Source organism: Aethalodelphis obliquidens, unplaced genomic scaffold (genome assembly GCF_003676395.1).
Source record: "Aethalodelphis obliquidens isolate GAN/ISIS:26980383/991018 unplaced genomic scaffold, ASM367639v1 scaffold111, whole genome shotgun sequence".
In the NCBI taxonomy this organism is placed as follows: domain Eukaryota; kingdom Metazoa; phylum Chordata; class Mammalia; order Artiodactyla; family Delphinidae; genus Aethalodelphis; species Aethalodelphis obliquidens.
In genome coordinates this window covers 263,777-274,322 of record NW_020838055.1, presented here as the reverse complement: position 1 = coordinate 274,322, position 10,546 = coordinate 263,777, and the positions used below count along the sequence as shown (strand labels likewise).

General features: G+C 50.7%; 1 long non-coding RNA gene across 1 annotated transcript; it reads left to right on the top strand.

The window, feature by feature from the left end:
- The first annotated feature begins 1,188 nt into the window (after positions 1-1,188).
- Positions 1,189-5,097, top strand: LOC113615028 (uncharacterized). Its single transcript, XR_003430861.1, has 2 exons — positions 1,189-2,510; positions 4,668-5,097. It is a non-coding gene; the product is annotated as an uncharacterized LOC113615028 (long non-coding RNA).
- Positions 5,098-10,546: the final 5,449 nt, after the last annotated feature.

The window sequence follows — 10,546 nt, the reverse complement described above, 5'->3', positions numbered from 1 at the left end:
GCCAGCAACAGACACCACTGAGACCCCACCATGACAAGCCCCATCACACTTCCATCTATTCCCTCCCTTGTACAATGAGGGCTACACTTAGCAGTTCCCATGGCCTCGGGCATTATTAGCTAATGATTGTCTTCACCAGCCAGAGATTCTACACTCAGTGGTAATTACAAACTGCAAGTTATTTCTCCAGAGGCCTGCTCAGTGCAGCTCACTTTGTTTTTAAATAAATAAATTTATTTATTTATTTATTCATTTTTGGCTGTGTTGGGTCTTCGTTGCTGCGCATGGGCTTTCTCTAGTTGCAGTGACTGGGGGCTACTCTTTGTTGCGGTGCGTGGGCTTCTCATTGCGGTGGCTTCTCTTGCTGCAGAGCACCAGCTCTAGATGAGCAGGTTTCAGTAATTGTGGCACGTGGGCTCTAGAGCACAGGCTCAGTAGTTTTGGCGCATGGGCTTAGTTCCTCCACGGCATGTGGAATTTTCCTGGACCAGGGCTCGAACCTGTCTGTGTCCCCTGCATTGGCAGGCGGATTCTTTTTTTTTTTTTTTGGCTGCATTGGGTCTTCAATACTGCACGCGGGGCTTTCTTTAGCTGCATCAAGCGGGGGCTACCCCTCGTTGCAGTGTGCAGGCTTCTCATTGCTGTGGCTTCTCGTTGAGGAGCATGGGCTCTAGGCGTGCGGGCTTCAGTAGTTGTGGCACGCAGGCTCAGTCGTTGTGGCTTGCGGGCTCTAGAGCACAGGCTCAGTAGTTGTGATGCACGGGCTTAGTTGCTCCGCAGCATGTGGAATCTTCCTGGACCAGGGCTCGAACCTGTGTCCCCTACATTTGGCAGGTGGATTCTTAAGCAGTGTGCCACCAGGGAAGTCCCCCAGCTCACTTTTTAAAAGGACAGAAAATTGTCTGCTCTCCAGGGGTGGAGCAGTGTCTGGGAAAATACCAACATGGTGGAATTAGGGGTCATTTTACCATATTCTGAAATGGTACCTTTTGAGGAGTGTTTGTGTGACTGTGACTTAATTTCCTGAAATGCATCTAGCAGGGCCTCAAATCGCTCTGTATTCCCCCTGCAGATTGGAGTCCCAAGATCCTGATCTTCATTTTCCTGGAAGGCAGAGGGGAGCTAATTGTAGTGAGAGCCCCAGTACCTGGTACCTGGTATACTCACACACGCATCACCCCAGCCTTGGGACAACTCCACAGAAGACAGATTTTCCCTGTGTTACTGGGAGGACTTGAAGTTCCAAGATGGGTAGCGACTCGCCCAGGGTCATCGGCTCCTGTGGGCCACATTTTGCCAAATCCCCCACCTGCAGAGTCACTGGCCATGGCCTGGTTCTGCTAGCAGTGTCCTCCGGCCACCTTTGGTTTGGGCGTAGAAACCCATTTGTAGTGTCATCACTCCTGTGTCTCGTATTTAGAAGCCTAGGGTTTAGGGGTTGCTTCTTTTTCTTTCAGTAGGTGAATCCCCATTTGAAGCCCCTCTCGAAAATGGACCAAATGAACCTGCTCAGAATTGAACCTCTACTTCCCCAGCCCCACACCCTTAGATTTGGAGTTCTGTTTAAAAGAAGTGCATGTCCCTAGGGCTGATGAGAACACTGGCCTTGGGACTTCCACAGTGAAAGGCAGGAGATCGGATGCAACACAGATGCTCCTGGCTCCTAAGCAGGTGGGGTCACTCTGGCCAGTTAACCCCTTCTGGGGGTGGCTCTGAGCCAGCAGCCCAGGGCTGGGCACATGGAGAGATGCCTGGACAGGGTCTATTCCCACCAGGCTTCTATCAGCATGTCCAGCCATCACACTGCCAGGGGAGGAGGAAGTGATGCCAGCACACGAGAAGGAAGACACTGGGACTCAGAGCCTCCTGTCCTCCCCGCCAACCCCATGCACCCATTCAACAGATGGAGCTCAAGTAACCTACCCCATGTCACCCAGCTGAGGCTAACGAGCAGGGAAATGGGAGGAAGGATGCCTCAATCCTAAACAAGATCCTAAAACAAGCACTTGGTGGCCTGAGTCTCTGGGGTGGGAGATATCCTGGGGCCCTAAATCCAGCTCCTAGTACAGAGCTACTCTTTGTAGGTCTTCAATAAGTGGTTAGCGGAATGAAAGAGGCCTTGAACCCTTGTGGCCAGGGCTCCTGTTCCCACAGGCTTCATATTAAGCCCCCTTGTCCCTCTTTTCCTTTCCAGATTCCTCAGCCCCTGGGGGCAGCCCTCCACCCTAAGAGAAATCAAGAGAGGGATGAGTCAGGACATTCCTTCCCTGCCAACTCACCCTGCTGCATGGGATCCGAATCAACCAACACCCATTCCAAACACACTGGTTACACCGGCCAGCCACCACCCTCATGTTGATACACACCCAGCTCTGCCTTTAAGGGTGGCACCCGGCTTGCTGTTCCTTGGAGGCCCACACCCTCTCTGCAGCTTTACCCTCTACTTTAAAACTCCCACAGAAACAGATGATCCTGGCCCCTGGGAAGCACCTCCAGTTCTCAGGAGTCAGGTAAGTGAGGACTGGTTTGTACTTTGCATAATTCTGAAAGGACTGGGGGCCGCTGTTTAAAATGAGAAACAGACAAGTCTACTATTACTGCCAGGATTGAAACCACAGTAACAATGTAATGAAGTCCCTGTGTGTTTACTTGGCAGGGGGCAGGAATTTCTTGTATCAGAAATCCTGATTTAGGAGGAGTACTGCCACTTACACAGAAATCTTGCTCAGAGCCTCCTAGCAGGCAAGGGGAAAAGTGATTTATTATCATTTTTACTATCACTCTCATTATCAAACAAAAGAAAGTCTACCATATCTTCTCAGAGACCCAGACCCTTGGCAAATTTTTCTAACCCAGAGAGAGCCTTCAGAAAAGTAAGCATGAAGGGAAAGAAAGGAAAGCAAACTTACTCCCAGCTTTAACAACTTGACTACTAAATGCTAACCAATTATCACCTGGAGAGAGCATTGAATAAGCATGGGCAGTAGCATTCATGGAAAGTTTTACAAAATATGCCAAGTTACCTTCCCTGTGCAGTTTTAAAATCAGTTATGAAGCCTGCAAAAAATGCAAGTTCCTGACCCCAACTGTAGACCTATAGAACTGGAATTTCTGAAGGGAGGGACCCAAGAATCTGCACTTCCCTTGTATTCCCCATGCAGTTCTTGAGCACCCTGAAATTGGATAAATGATTTAGAGCTTCCTTACACTTGGAAAGTGCATTCCAATTTGGACCAAAGAGTAGTTCCTCTTCCCCGACTACTACAGCTTTGAGCAGCAAAACATGGCCCCACTGCCAGGACCATGCCAGCTATAGTGAAACGAGACGTCTGTAAGCCAAGGCTGCCTACTTGAGCTCCCCACTCCCAGCCCTGCCCTGCTGTATTAGTCCAGATCCTCTGAGATATAGATGCCAAGAGGGATTAAACATGCAAGGATTTTATCAGAGGAAATGCATGTGTGACAAGAAATAGAGAGGGAACAGAGAGGAGGCTACAAGGTGAGCCTGACCCCAAGTAGGGTTACCAGATTTAGCAAATAAATAGCCAGTATGCCCAGGTAAATATGAATTTCAGATAAACAACAAAAATTTTTTAGTATCAGCATATCTCATGCAGTACTGGGGACATACTTATACAAGAATTGTTTGTTGTTTGTCTGAAATTCACATTCACCTGGGTGTCCTGTATTTTATCTGGCAGTCCTAACTCTGAGCAAAGGAGAAAGGTAGGTTGAGTGGGAACGTCCTAGATTGCTGTGCTGTCTAAGGAGGTTCAGCAAAGCTACTGGGGAGTCCTTGAGCTAAAGTTAGGGGACATCCAAAGAGTCTCCCCAAAACGGGCTGGCCTTAGTATCTCTTTTGCACTCAGTATTGATGGGTCATGGGAAGTGCCATGGCCTCAGCACAAATGAGGGGGCGGAGTCAGGATCCAGGATCTGTGGCCCTGGGTTGGTTAAGCTCCCCTTTGTTGGAGGTCTTCAAGGCACATGCTCACAGCTGCCACACCCCAATACAAAGCCCAGAGTGGCAGACGGGTCAGCAGCAGCTGCCACTGGACACCTGTCTTCCAGCCCCAGCTCAACTTCTTTGAAATGAGGTCACGAAAAAACATCTCTGCCCCAGTTCCCTCCCCCTCCCTCCCCACCCCACCTCGCAGGTGCACTGGAAAGAGAAATGGATGATGTGGTCAAGTACTTCTTCATCCTCAGATCAAAGGGTGGGTGTGTGCTGAGTGGATCAGGCTTCATACAGGCTCAGATCTCTCATGGGGACTGGGACACTCTGCCTCAGCCCCACAGAGACTCCTCCCCAGCATCCTTGGCAGATGTGACCACACTGAACACCCCTTTCCCACAAAGGTCAAATCACAGGTCTTAGAGCAACTCACATCCGTCTCTGGGAAAGCAGAACGGAGATGCCTAGAGAAGAAGAGAAGAGATTTGGAGGGAAGAACCATGAGTATTACAGGTCTGGGGAAGGGTGCGTGCAGCAACAGGTGGGAGAGAGCCCCCCCAACCCCAGGGGCAGAATGACACAGGGGCCTTCACCACCCAGGGATTGAGGACAGCAGTCTCCAAGCACACCTGCAAGGTGGGGAGCAGCTGTATAACAATGCAGTGGTTGTAAAACATGTCCCTAAATTCTTTGATATTTCTCCCTCTAAAAGGCACTTCCCCTTCCATTGAGCATGGCTATACTTAGTGATTTGCTCCTAACAAATAAGATGTGGCAGAAGTGACGGTGCGTGATGGTGTGTAAGATGGGGAAATAAAAGACATCGTGGCTTCCTCCTTGCTCTCTCTTGGACTGCCTGCTCTGGGGGAAGCCAGCTGCCATTTCGGGGTATACTCTAACAGCCCTATGAAAAGCTTAGTGGTAAGGAACTGAGGCCTCCAGTCATCAGCAGTATGAGTGAGTCTGCTTGGTATTGGATCCTCCAGCCCCAGTTGAGCCTTCAGATGACTGCAGCCCCAGCCAACAGATTGAGTACAACCCCACGACAGACCCTGAGTCAGAACCACCCAGCTAAGCTGCTGCCAGATTCCAGGCCCACAGAAATGGTGAGATAATAAATGTTTGTTGTTCTAAGCCACTAAGTTTTGGAGTGATTTGTTATGCAGCATTAGGTAGTAAATATAAGCACTGCAGTTGCAAGTTCAAATCCCAGCTCCACTTAACAGTTCTGTGTCCTTGGACAAGGTATCTAAGCCCTCAGTTCCCTCTGGCTGCCCCCAAACAGCAGAGGAAAGCCTCTGACTGATCCCCACATCCCAGAGAGAGTGCCAACCTGGAGTCAGATCTGGCCAGGTGCCTAAGGGCAGGCAGGTGGCCTTCCCAGAGGCTGGCCAGTTCTCTTGGGGAAAGGAACTCAATCACATTTCCTTCCAAACATCTTCTGTCTTACACCTGACAAAGGCTTCCAGACTTAAAAGTCAAGATTTTGTTAACTTTGTTCTTTGGCAAGGGAATGGGTCCCGGTCCCAGCAGCCTGGGCTTCAGAAAGCACTTAGAGCACAAGCGAGGAAATTCAAGATTGCACAAATCTCCTCCAATCCTTCCCCCAGCTTCTGCATGCTCTGCTCCTTGGGGCCGGTCCCTGAGACTCTCAGGAGATTGCACTGGAGCTGCCTCACCCTTACAGAGAGCTGGAAGGGCCTGGGAGCTCTGCATCCCCCCACTCCCCAGCAGCCTGTGACCAAGAACTCTCTACATGAGAGGACAAATACCAGCTCCTTTGCCTCCAGCTCCCAGGGCTCCCTGATGCCCAGGATCAGGCTGAGGCTGTGCTTCACCTCAACTCTCCCCCTTGGGCAGAGGGAGGGTGGGGTTGGGGGAGTGTCTCTTTCACCTCCCTCTCCTGCTTTCCCCACTGCCTGACCTGGTTCTCCTGAGAACACTGCCTTCAGAAACAGCTGGCATCAAGTCCTTGGCCAGGTTCTAGAAGAATCTGACCTGAGACTGTGAAAACACAGGACCTTCCAAGAGTCATGCAAGAGTTACCATCACTGGACACACACTTATGAGTTGGGCTGTGCCCTCCATCTTCAGAGCCAGATGTCAACAGGAGTATTTTGGGTGCCAAGTCACATCTGGAGAAATTGGGAATTCAGGAGATTAAGTGACTGGCCCAAGCCTCATGGCAAAGAAAAGTGCTGGGACTCAGTCTCAGATCTGTTCCTCCAAGGCCACACTCCTGGCTGTACCTCTCTGCCACCCTGATCTAGGCTGGTTAGGAGGTGTTTCTACTTGTTTTTTTTGTTTGTTTGTTTGTTTTTTTGCGGTACGCAGGCCTCTCACTGTTGTGGCCTCTCCCATTGCGGAGCACAGGCTCCAGACGCGCAGGCTCAGCGGCCATGGCTCACGGGCCCAGCTGCTCCGTGGCACATGGGATCTTCCTGGACCGGGGCACGAACCCGCATCCCCTGCATCGGCAGGCGGACTCTTAACCACTGCGCCACCAGGGAAGCCCTACTTGTTTGTCTTTTTAACCCAGAAACACAGACCCACTTACCCAATTACCACTAAGACCACACATGTTCCAAAGAAGAGGCAGCCCTCAAAGCTCACCCATCAATGGCAGTGCCAGGATTCCAACCCAGAGTGGTTGGTTCCATCCCAGGCAGAGTTCTGGAGGCAACGCTGCAATGGAGCCTGGTGTAAAAATGTGGCTGGTGGTGACGGTGGATGGTTGAACACTGCCCCACAGGTCACCTTCCTGGCATGGGTAATGGACCCTGGTCGTCAGGAGACAGTCAAGTCACTGATACACAAGGGGGGCAGGAAAGAATATGTTTGGCACCCAAGCGGTTCACTGGGATGGCTCTTGGTTCTCCTGTACCCAATTTCAACAGGAAATAAACAAATGCATAGACCAAGAAGGACCTGGTGATGAGGGGAGCAGACCTCTCAAGGATGAGGGTCTCAGTTACCCCATCCAAGCCACCTAACCAGTGGAGGTGCTAGCTCAGGGTATGGGGATACGAGGATGGTGGTAGAGGAGAGGATGATGGGTATCAGTTACACCCTCAAGACCAGCTGCAGGGAGGAAGGAGCTGAATTCCATCCCTCTAAGCTTCCCCCTGTAAGCGTCCCCTGGAAAAGAGGTCCAGTGGAATCTGGAGGAGCTGCTTCTCAAAACTTATCATATGAAACTAGTGAATCCGAGTAGTGCGAGGGGCAGTGGACACTGTGTGAACCACCCAGATACCTCCTCCCTCAAGAACTGGAATCTCACTCCTCTGCCTGTTGATGGCTCCCGCTGAGTCTCTCTGGGACTTGCCTTCTGCTGCAGAGAACCCCCTTGCCCAAGGCTGAGCTCTGTTCACAAGGGCAGCCTGCATTCAGTACCTGGTCACTGTGGCCCAGCAACCTCTTCCCCATCCAGGTCAACTTGGAAGACCTCTGAGGAACCCAGAGCTCTCCATAGGCTGGACTGAGGTCTTTGTCAAGACTGAATCATTTTCAACCTTGCCCTCTGGCCAGGTCTGCTCTCTTTATCTCCTAGAGGTCTCAAGAGCTCTCTCCCACAAGCCTGGATTTTGCAGATGAAACTATGCCAAATCTGTTTCCCTGGGGAGCTGACTTGAGACAGGGACCCTCGTTCAGTGAGCCTCCGCTGAAGGCTTTGGAGTATGAATCTCACCCCAAACTCAGGGGAGCAAGAAGTAGGATTTTATTTTTCTGTAACTGAACCCAACTTCCACAAAAGCCCCATTCTGCTGAGGTTCTGTATGCTTCCCCTGGTGTGAAGTCCAAGTTCGGAAGCTTACATTGGACTGAGGCCCCTTGAGAACCCTCCAGAAGTTCCATCCTCAACAGCCCCCTCAACTCTGCCCCCGCCTGGGGAGTTCTCTCCAGCCTCCTCCCTCCCTCCCTCCCAAACCCTTCTCTCTGCCCCAGATCTTTTCAGCCAAAAGTTGTGAACTGAGGTGGGGCAAATGTGGCCCATGGAATTAGCTTGAATTCTAAAATTTTAAATTAATCATCAATAATTACAAATTAAGAAATCCCACATAAAAATCCATATTTTTCTGCTTCTCGGGAAAGATTAGATGATCTGTCCTTCAGTTCCCCTGGTAACAACTTGCTGAAGCAAGAAGGAGCTGCCCCCTTTGGTAGACCAGTTGGCTGTGGTCCTTCCTGTGGTCTAGCTGGCCTCCAGCCTGTTTCTCTCAGCCTCCTCACCTGCCTGGTGCCAGGGCTTTTGTCTTTGCTGCCCCTGGGCTTCCTTAAGGACTCAGGACTGCAGCTTTGGGAATTAAGCCTGCTTTTCACTTCTCTTGCCGAGGAAATGGTGGGGAAGAGGTTGGTGGTGGTAAGAGGGAAATGCCAAGAGAGAAAGTTCCTTGAGCTGGGTCATGAAGGCTGGGTAGCAGGTGGAAAGTATTGATAGAAAGGAGAGAGGGCATCCCAGAAGATGAACCCACCTGGGTAAAGGCTGTCCCCACTGGGACAGAGTTAGGGGACCTGTCTGATTAAAGCATGGGATTGAGTTTATGGAGCAGTGGGGGAAAGGCTGGATGGGAAAATAGGGGCAGATGACAGACAGCAACCTTGACCCACCCAGATCCCAAGCCTGTGGGCAGCCAGAGGCAAAAAATTCATGGCTTCTCCAAGTGTTTTGTGTTTCTGAACAACATAAACAGGAAGCAAGTGGGTTCACACCAAACTATCCTCTGCACCCAGGTCTGCACCAACCCGAAAGGCAATTCAGCTCTACCAACAATTCTGGCTAATGTTTAGTTCAAGGCTCTGTGTCAGGCGCAAGGAAGAGCGGGGTACAAGGAAGGCCAACAGTGGTGGTTAGAAAACATATGTGCAAGCTCTTGAACATTCCTCACATCAAACGGCGAATTCCAACTCCCCTTCCCTTGTATTTGGGTCACCTTTAGTTATGCGATTCTATTCAGTAAAATACAGTGGGGATGACACTGTGTGACTTCTGAGGCCAGGTCATAAAAGGAATACAACTTCCTCCTGTCTGGCTCTCTCTCTCTCTCTATCTCTCTACCACCCTGCTGTGAGGAGGCCCAGGCCATACAGAAGGAGGCCAACGGTGGGTCAACAGCCCCGGCCGTGGTCCCACCCGAAGCCAGTATCAACCACCAGAGTGTGACTGAGAGTCCTTCAGACAATTCTTGCCCTGCCCCAGCTATCACCATAAAGGTGAACAAAACATAAGTTTCGGGATGGTTTGCCGTGCAGTAACAGGTAAGTGGGCACAAATACGCAGACCCAGTCCTCGGGGGACAGACAAGCCCATCTCAGGACAACATGCAGCCAAGTACAATATCTGGCACATCCTAAATGCTCCTTTAGCTGCCAGATGTTTATTCTGTTTGTTTTCAGATGGAACAAGTCAGTTCTGAACTGGGTTTCAAACACTGTGGACACACAGACTGAGGGATGTGCAGTCCAGGCAGGGGCAGGGAAGGAAGGTCCTGCAGGGGTGAAGGCATTAGTGCCACACCTTGGAGTATGAGGAAGAGAATTTCAGGAGCAAAGGGCAGTACAGATCGCAGACACTGGGAGCTGGAAGGGGCCTTGGAGCCCCCAGTCAATCCCGGGATCCTTGGTTCAGGACTGGTGGTGAGGACCCCAGAACCCATGTCTCCAGGGCCCTATTCTGGGTGCCTCCCGTCTGCAGGCTGCCTGCACACTGTTTCAGCCTGGGCATCCATGACCACAGTTCTCTCCCTGACAGGTGTGAGGGCTTTGTCAGCTGGACCTGGTTAGCGAACTGATTGTTTTAACTGTGTGCTCTGCACTCCTTATCTCTTTTTTTTTTTTTTTTTTGCGGTACGCGGGCCTCTCACTGCTGTGACCTCTCCCGTTGCGGAGCACAGGCTCCAGACGTGCAGGCTCATGCGCCCAGCCGCTCCGCGGCATGTGGGATCTTCCCGGACCGGAGCACGAGAACCCGTGTCCCCTGCGTCGGCAGGCAGACTCCCAACCACTGAGCCACAGGGGAAGCCCCCTTATCTCTTCTACTTATCTCATTCCCCACCTTGACCCCTGCAGGGCCCAGCAATTTCTATTACCTACTCAGTGCTTCATCACCCCTGGAGTAAATAACTCAGACTTCATCAGGCCCTCATTGATGAACACTTTCCTCTTGTCGTCCTGCCAACGTCGGGGCTGGGTCTCCACCCGCCTTCCCTGTGAGATTGTGGCTTAGCAGGTACAACTTGAGAACCAACTTCCCAGATGAACAGCTATTTATCGTGTTTTTTAAGTTACAAAGGCAAGGTAACTACATTACAGAAAATGTTAGAAAATCCAGAAGAAAAATTATTGACGATTCCACCACCCCGCCCTGCCAGCTCATCAAGCTCATCTTTGTGTATTTTCCCCCCAAACCTACACCTTTTTTTAAAAAAACCTGTTAGAGTCATATTTTACATTTAATTATGAATCCTGAGTTTTCCGTTAAATGTTGTAGCACATACTTTTGTCATAAGTTTCTTTCCTAATGAACATGTAGCAGCATTGAGCAGCTGAACCACATTACTCCACTGTTTGGCATTTAGGTGGTTTCCAGCTTTT